The 8,842-nt window shown below is 43.0% G+C and overlaps 1 pseudogene; it reads right to left on the bottom strand.

Moving 5' to 3' along the window:
* Positions 1–6,571: 6,571 nt before the first annotated feature.
* On the bottom strand, positions 6,572–8,351 carry LOC108798852 (annotated as a pseudogene).
* Between the last annotated feature and the right edge of the window lie 491 nt (positions 8,352–8,842).

Here is an 8,842-nt window from a genome sequence, read left to right as displayed (position 1 = left end):
CGGGCAATCTCATCCTTGAGGACCTCAGAGTCGCAATTGGTTCCGGAGACTGATGCCATTCCACTCAGTCTCCCTGGCCCAGCACTTAAACTCAGCAACATATTCCTCTACGGGTTACCTTCTCTGTTTCAGGGCCGTATAGCGTTTTCGGCCGTTAACTCCTTACTGGGGTCTTCGTATAGCAGGGACATGGTGTCAAGAAATTGCTGGGAGGAGTTGAGGATTGGGTCTTTTTTCTCCACATAAGTGTTTGCCCAAGCACGGGGCTCCCCCCTGAGGTAGGATATCAGGGTGGGCCCTTTAACCCTATCAGTAGGATAGGTCCTTGGCCTTAGTTCAAACAATAAATTGCAGGCATTAATACATTTGCTGAATCTCTCTGTATCCCCGGAGAAGGGTTCAGGAGGGCTGACCTTAGGTTCGGGCCCATCTCTGGGTGGAGAGGTAGAAGTTGATACCAACTCCGGCAGTGATTGATTCTGTAACTTGAGCTCTTGTACAGTCTGTTAGAGACTCTACGGTTTGGGTCAGGCGCACAATGTGTGCGGCTAACTCCACTGGATCCATATCAATATGTTTTGGGTTCCACTATTCGGTCACGCCCTGTCCCCAGCAAGAGTTAGAGTAGGATCGCAGCTGTGGAGCTAGGTGGGTTCAATTAGCAGTTCGGGAGTGTAACGGCAATTCAGGCTTGAACCCCAGGCGTCACTCTCAGACTTTTACGGAGAGTTAGAGGTTCGTACATCATAGGCCATTTATAAAGCAAAGTGTCCTTAGTAGTGGTTATTACCTCATAGACCACTGGTAGGTTAGTGAAGCGAAATAATATAAATCAATGCATTGGTGCAAACCGATGCGAACGGTAGTCCATGTATCAGGATAGCTGACAATGCAATGAATATTGTTGTGGAAATTTTACTAGGTTGTGTTTTTAGTATATTGTCATCATGTCTCTCCAATCCAGTGTCTGGATTTCTGGGCCATGCTCGATTGGCGCATGACCGGATTTAAATAGACACTGGAGTTAAACCATTGGAGTAATATCTTATGCGTGGCGGAGCAGTGTTTTCTTAGTGAGTGTGTGGACGCCAGGCTAGGGCCCCTGCGCGGTGCGTGGATTTATTGGTTTGGCATGTATACAACTTGCTTTGAGGACATAGTATTATTTAAGATATATATCTGCCTTTATGAAAGGAACGTGCGTTCGTATTTCTGATGCGTCTGATCAGCGCGCTGGAAATGGTATGGCATTGTCCCTGAACGTTATTGGGCATTGCTCACTGAGCCATGCTGGATAAGGTTCGCTCCAGTGGTAATGGGAGATTGTATTTGTGGGTATGATACAGACATACACTCCCTTTCACTGGCTACGATATGTTGATGTATTGAGGAAGTGATGTTGGTTGTTGACATCACTTCCTGGTTTGCTGGTTGTTGGCATCACTTCCTGTTTGAAATCACGTCCTAGTTTGCTGTTTGAGACATCACTTCCTGTCGGACAGCTATAAAAATAAACAAATACCTGTGATGAGGTCTCTAAGAATGGAACCAGCAGGAAAACAACACCTGTCTCCTGTGTCCTAGCTCTACATGACTCTAAAGGGGTACTTCCAGTTCTTGCACAAAAGAGCTTAATACAACTGTGCTTTTAAGCACGGGGGAAATTCTGTGTGTTTGACATACTTTAACCAAGCGAATATCCATAACAATATGAAAGTAAGTATCGGAGGTTATGTACAACAGTTGCTTAGTACATTGTCATCGGGATAGCACAATCTATGAGCCAGCACACTGTTAAAGGACTGCAACCTAAGTCACAGTGGACTGTGACGGTTTGTGAGGAATCGCAGGAAGTGACAGTCCTCACGAGCGTCCAGTGATGTGACCCAGACGTTCTGGGTTCAGTTCTGGGGTAGTGTGTTCCCGGAAGCAGGGTCTCTCAGGGAAGCAGCAGGGCGTTCAATCCTCAATAGTGGAGTGCCCTGCTAGCATTGCTTCCTTGTTTAAATAGCCCGCTAAGGTGCGGGAAAGCGGCAGGAAGCCTCTTCCGCGTTCCAGTGTGGAACGCAGCAGACGTCCTAGTGAGGGGGCGTGACTGATGGACTCCTCTTCCTGGTGCGTTCCACGGTGGGGCGCACACGGACCGACTGCGGCCCGCGCAACCCCTTAAAATCATTAATGGTGGTTCCTTGTGCTGGCAGGTTCAGTGAGCTGAGGATCAAACTCTGATCATGCAGTCCTGGTGGCTGAGGGGTTACCGTGCACTTGCAGTCAGGGAATGAGAAGGTGTCCTCAGATGAACTGCAGGCTGGATGGAACAGGTGAAGAGAGGTAGGCTGTGTGCAGGGAAATGCTCAGCACCCATTACATTGCCTAGACACTGAGCATTTCAAAAGGTGCTGTTTTATTCAGACAGATGGGTTGAGGGAGGAGGAGCAGCATGATGCCGCAGGAGTAGGCTGGGTTGGGGCTGACCCCAGAGCATGGCCAGGTAAGTCTGTTACACTTATATTGAGTATCTTTAACAAGTTCTACTTTGTAGATCCACAGCTGTGATCCTCCGCAGATACATTTTCTAAGTAAAAGTGGTATTGTGATCTTGTGACGAGTGATATTTGAAAAACGATGGAAGAGGTCAGTGGGTAGACTCGAGGCCACCAGAGTACTTGAGTGTGTCCCATGATGGATTTCCAACCCTTTGGTCCTAACCTTTGGCAACAGCCAGAGCAAATTATCAACTGTTAGAGGATCGCAATGGATTGCTTCCAGAGAGACCCACAAAGTAATCTCTTGATCTGCATGATATTTAGTCAAAGAAGACAGCTGTGTCGCCCGATAGTTCTACTGAACATTACAGGTTGGTGTACTGTACATCTACTGTACATCTAGGTAAATGGGGCCTATGGTTAGCTTAAACAAATCTTAAGACTTGTAGTTGTGGTATTCTTTATTTATTGTGTATAAAATGGCTGTAACAATAAAAAATGCATAGAACAATAAACATGAACTTAATACCACTATCAATTACCAATGTATCCCTGTACCTATCTGGCTTGAGGTCTGTGAAAGCACCAATACTCTGCTTACAGTAGGTCTCTGCCTGCCCCTTAAACCACAGGCCCCTAGCCGCAATGCACCGACTCAGGGACAACCTAGGAAGTAACAGCAGAGACCACCTACACATCGCTCTTAGACCTCGTACTGCTGAACCCGTCAGCACCAAGAACTGCATACAGAAGATGGGTCCACTCAAGGCCTGATAACCTTGCTGCACCTGTATTGCACACCAGACATCTAGGTAAACAGAATAGAAGACAGTAACAACCACATACAAAATGAAAAGAGTAGGGGTGGGAGGGCGGGAAGTGTGTTCTCTGTGTGGCAGCTCCAGACTAAACTGGACCACCCACCGCCCCCTCAGACCACCGCATAGACCCCTCCTGGATAGCTTAAACCAACCAATCCCGGTAAGTGGCCACAACTCGCACCCTTCACTAACCTTAACCCCTTATCGCCCTGATGACCTGTCCACCCCGTCATGCAGTCCTTACGCCTATTCTTTTTGGATTTTGCTCCAGGACTTTCTTACTGAGGGAATGGGGATAGGTAACACCCGATAAAAATAGAGGAGTTTAGGAAGGTAGGTCATTCTGATTGCTGATATACGACCCAACCAGGGGATGGGAAAGCTACTCCAAGCTTTTAACAAGTATGACAATTTGCCAAACGGGGGGGGGATAGTTGGCTGCTTAGAAATTCTTATAGGAGTTTGTGAGATGATTTCCAAGATATAAGAGAGAAGTAGGTTCCCAATGGAACGAAACGTATCCTGAAATGCCTGCATATATCCTATAAATAACAAAATATTAAGTGCTTTAAAAACACAAATGTGTTGGTTACGTTCAGGGCCAGAAAGTGTGCAAAAGCTGCTGAGCAAGGAGAAAAAATTAGATAAGGATACTCTCTGGTTCGTTATATACAGAATGACATCCACAAATTAGCTTAGTTTATGGTGGTGGCCAGCTATCTCTAGGCCAGTGATTTCAGGATGTTCCATAATCAGTTGAGCCAATGGCTCTATAGCGAGGACAAACAGGAGAGGGGACAGTGGGTATCCCTGCCTAGTGCCTCTATAGATCTGGAAGGTTGAGGACCTATAACCTGCATATTTAACTGAGGCTGATGGATTAGAATAAAGGGATTGGAATTGGATCCACACACAAAATAGGGGACCAAAACCCCACTGCTGAAGGAAATGGAAAAGGTAAGGCCATGACAATAAATTAAATGCCAACATATTCCAACAAGAGAAGCATCACAGGAGTGCCTCTATCAGGAATCTCTACGGACATTATCCACAGTGAGACATAAAGCCTACTATGATCTAAATATTAATTTCATGTTCTTCATAATATTAAGAAACTGACCTAAAATCATGATTTTGTATTGCTTTAGAAAAAATGTGACCTGTCCCTTTAAGAAAAAGTATCGGTAATTGGTATCGGTGAGTACTTGAGAAAAAAAGTATCGGTACTCGTACTCGGTCTTTAAAAAAATGGTATCGGTGCATCCCTACTCCTGAACAGTTTTCAGGGCTTCAGCCTGAAGATGTCTGAATATTTCTTATTGTAGGAGACCATAAAGCCATCAGGGCCAGATCATTTATGTAATTTGAGGGATTTAATGGCCGTTACTACTTCTGAGGCCAAGATGGGACATTCTAAATGTAAGAGTGGGGGGGGGCGTGGCTTGGCGCATGGAGCGGTGAGACGTGTATCGGCTCGTCTCCCGCTCTGGGGCATATCTTACTGCAGGCAGCAGCGGCTTTCTCCCCCACGATCACCGGCAATGAGCGACCGGAGGAAGAGGAGTAAGAAGCAGGCTAAGAAGGGGCCTGTGCCGCTGGAATTGACCCGATATTTCGCCTGGACGGCGCCCGTGGCCTCTCAGGCTGCCTCCACACGTGTGGCCCCCCAAAACACTTCTTTAGTACTCTGCGCTCTATGGTAGATCGCTTTATATGGCAGAAAGGCTACTCCCGGATCCGATGTAAAACTCTTTGCCGACACAAATCCCATCACTGGTGACACCCACCGGATCTATAATGTACACACAGTCAACGTGGTGTTGTTCCTCACTATGGTGGACTAATGTGTAACATAGAAAGGCCTTAGCTTTTCGTATTGTGTGACCGAACATAGGTCACCCTCCCATTAATGCTTGAATGATCACACCAGTACACCGTTGCTCAATGCATATATTCATGTAGCCTGATATCCTCGTTGTATATGTACTGATTGTACTTTTTGTACACTTCTTGAGTTTTGATACTGATTGTTAAGGAACTGTTAAAAAATACTAATAAAAACTGATTCAACACTAAATGTAAGAGTGAAGCCCCTGACTATTTAGGAAGGGACATTGGGGAGAAAAATGTCTGTAGCGGAAAAAAGAGCTGATGCTTCCTAAATTCGTCAACTATTTTAAGGGGGTTACTTGTCAAAGTGATACCATTAACCTGTAAGCGTAGTGGTCGCTAAATAGGATCAAGGCCGCGTAAACAGCCAGCCAGTAGGGAGTCCTGTTTGTTTCCCTTAAGGTAGAATTTATGTTTTGTCCTACATAGTTTATCAGCGTCAATAATCAATAAAGGGTTTAAATCGCGCCTAACCCTTTCCATGTCCAATTTTGTTTGGGGAGAAAGAGCTTGTTGAAAAAGTCAAAGTTTATAGTGAAATGCGTCTTCCTATTGAGACAGTAGAAAGCAGGAATCACCAGCACTCAGTAAACAGTGTTCAAGTAATAAACTTCCATTTAATTGGACCAGTCATCACAAACTAAATTTGCTTCTTAAATCGAAAATAATTATACTCGACTACCATCCTAAGTCCCTCTAGATCAGTGGTTCCCAACCTTTCTAGGGCCGGGACCCCTTGGTAACATTTGCCAAGTTGTGGTGACCCCCATGGTAAAATTTAGGGATGACGCGGCTGCTGCAGCGACATCTGGCGGCATGGCAGGAGAACTGACACTGCTGCGCTAGGAGAGGGCTGAGGAGGACACACAGCTACCCACAGTTTGAGAACCACTGCTTAAAGGAGACAACAAATCCTCTATTTCAGCGGTTCTCCACCTTTCTAGTGCCGCGACCCTTTGATAAAATTGCCCAAGTTGTGGCAACCCCTAACAGTAAAAGTATTTTCGTTGCTCCTTCATCGCTGTTTTTGCTACCATTAGGAAACAAAATATAAATATCTGATATGCAGGATTTATTTTCATTCTTACAAATTCAACATAATTAAGCGTAGTATTTAATCACAAAAACAATATGTAATAAATATTGTGGAATATTTATTTCTAATTAACATATAAGTTACAAATGAATAAAATGTTTACGACTTAGGTTTATTTTTATTTTTTATTCATTGTGTATTGAACTGTATTCACCGTATTCAATTGTATAATCATGTGAAAATGTGAAAACAAAGAGTAACAACGGTAACAGTCTTAATGTAATAACAGTAAGCTACATTGCGAAACCACGCATCAAAAAACTAAGCTTACTAAAGAGTCAGTGCGAAGGCTGAGGTTGCTCCTTTCTCACCAAATCAGAAATTCTCGGGGGAGTTTTTGCAAGAGCACAACGAAAATCATCTTCTGCAACAAGTCTACTTCTGTATTTAGACTTGATAACCAACAAGCTTGAAAAGCCTGTTTCACAGAGATATGTTGTTGGAAATGGAAGAAGGCGCAACACAATCTCAGACAGAGCAGGATATGACTGCAAACACTTGATCCAGAATTTATTAATTGACATTGAAGAGAAATCATTTTTTGCTGCATCGCTGGTAATGAGTTCAATGAACTCCTCTTGTGCACTCTCAGGAACATCTTCAATTTTGACTGTGAATGGACTTCTAGCAAGTGCAAACGGGGTGTCAGGTAAATTTGGAAAGTATGATGAAATTTCGTTCGCAAGCATTTGCAAGTGTTCTTTGACAGAAATTATTATTGTAATCCTTTTGTCAAGTTCAACGTCATTTTCTTCAAAGAAAGCAGATAAGTTGGGCAACATGTAAATTCTATTTTTGTCAATTTTTTGTTGCCAAAGTTGAAGTTTGATTTGGAATGATCGGATCTTTTCAGACAAATCGAGGCATGTTGCATTTGGTCCTTGTAGTGATAAATGTAACTTATTCAAGATTGCAAAGATGTCAACCAAGTAAGCTATTTTCTGCAGTTCATTTTCATCGCTGGAAAGTGCTTCGAACTGCGGTTTTGCTTTCTGATTAAAAAATCTTTTTAGTTCATCACGAAGATCAAAAACACGTTTTAAAACTTTTCCTCTCGACAACCATCTCACATCAGTGTGAAATAGCAGAACATTACTGGACGCATCCAACTCATTACAAAGTTTCGAGAACAGTCGACTGATTAAAGCACTCGATTTTACAAAATTGACGGCACTTACAATGCTTGTACTTTTGTGGCAGTGTCTTCGTTGCTAACATTTGTTGATGAATCATACAGTGAGTTCTGATGGCTTCTTCTGACTCATTCAATACCAAACGTTGAAATCCAGATCGACATCCCACCATAGCTGGAGCACCATCTGTGCAAACACCACAAACCTTTTCCCAAGAGATCTCATGCTTTTCCAGAAATGAACCAACTGTGTCAAATACATCACGCGCAGTAGCTGTCGTTTCAAGAGGTTTGCAACAAAGAAACTCATCTTTAAAGTCGCCATCATTAATATACCTCACGTAAACCAGTAATTGAGAACAGTTTGCAACATCTGTAGATTCATCAAGCTGGATGCTAAATATTCCAAGTGGAGCAGATTTTATTTCCTGGATTACCTGATCAATAATATCAGCATGTCAGCTTTTCTTCTGCTGATAGTGTCGTTAGATAAGGAAATTGCATTCAATTTTGTAACAAATTCGGCTCCAATTATAACTCGAACAATGTCTTTGACTGCTGGCAACTGTAAATCCTCGGCAATGGTTTGAGGTTTCTTAGCTCTGGCGATTGAGAGCCACCAAATATGAAGCTTCAACGGCTGCTAGGTTTTGCTGGTGGTACTTGCCGCCAGTATCAAGTCTGCCTTTCTTGACGCCATCAGCTTTGTTTTTAAAATATTGAGCATCCTTGCCGGCAAAGCTCGGATGCTTGCTATCAAAATGACGTTTCAGTTTGTTGGGCTTCATAGATTCGGGCGCTAGAACTTCATTACAAATAATGCATTGCGGTTTCTCAATTCCTGCTGCAACTATTGAAGTAAAACCATACGTTATAAAATCGTTGGTATATTTTCTTTTCTTAACGTTCTTCTCTCCATGATCCATTATCATGGGCCCGCTAATAAATAGCGTGGACTGTAAAACGCTTGTTTATGCTGTGTGGCAGAGCTGCATAAACCTTAGGACTGGATAAACAGAAATACTAATTATTTGGTGGTATTTTATTTGGTATAAGCTAATGATTATTTTCAAAATCGATTATTTAGCTGATTATTAAGTTCGATTCATCAGATTAAAAAAAAAAGGCTCCAGTGATGGACTACTAGTTTTTATTGAGATTGTAGTCCATCACGAGAGCAAGCTTAGAGTGGTGGAAGTAAAAAAAAAGTGTGGTATTCTATTGCTGGGATTTGTAGTCCTCTGTAGCTGGTGTTATTCTCCATTGCGCCGTATAATTTATTATTGCTGGGATTTGTAGTCCTATATAGCTGCTGGTATTCTGCAGTGTGCTGTATAATGATTATACGGCGCAACGCAGAATAACGCTAGCTACAGAAGAATACAGAAACTCGCAGCAATAGTACATTATACTATAA

The sequence above is a fragment of the Nanorana parkeri genome, unplaced genomic scaffold (genome assembly GCF_000935625.1).
Source record: "Nanorana parkeri isolate BGI_ZX_2015 unplaced genomic scaffold, ASM93562v1 scaffold1567, whole genome shotgun sequence".
Lineage (NCBI taxonomy): Eukaryota > Metazoa > Chordata > Amphibia > Anura > Dicroglossidae > Nanorana > Nanorana parkeri.
This window is presented reverse-complemented; position numbering and strand designations above follow the sequence as displayed.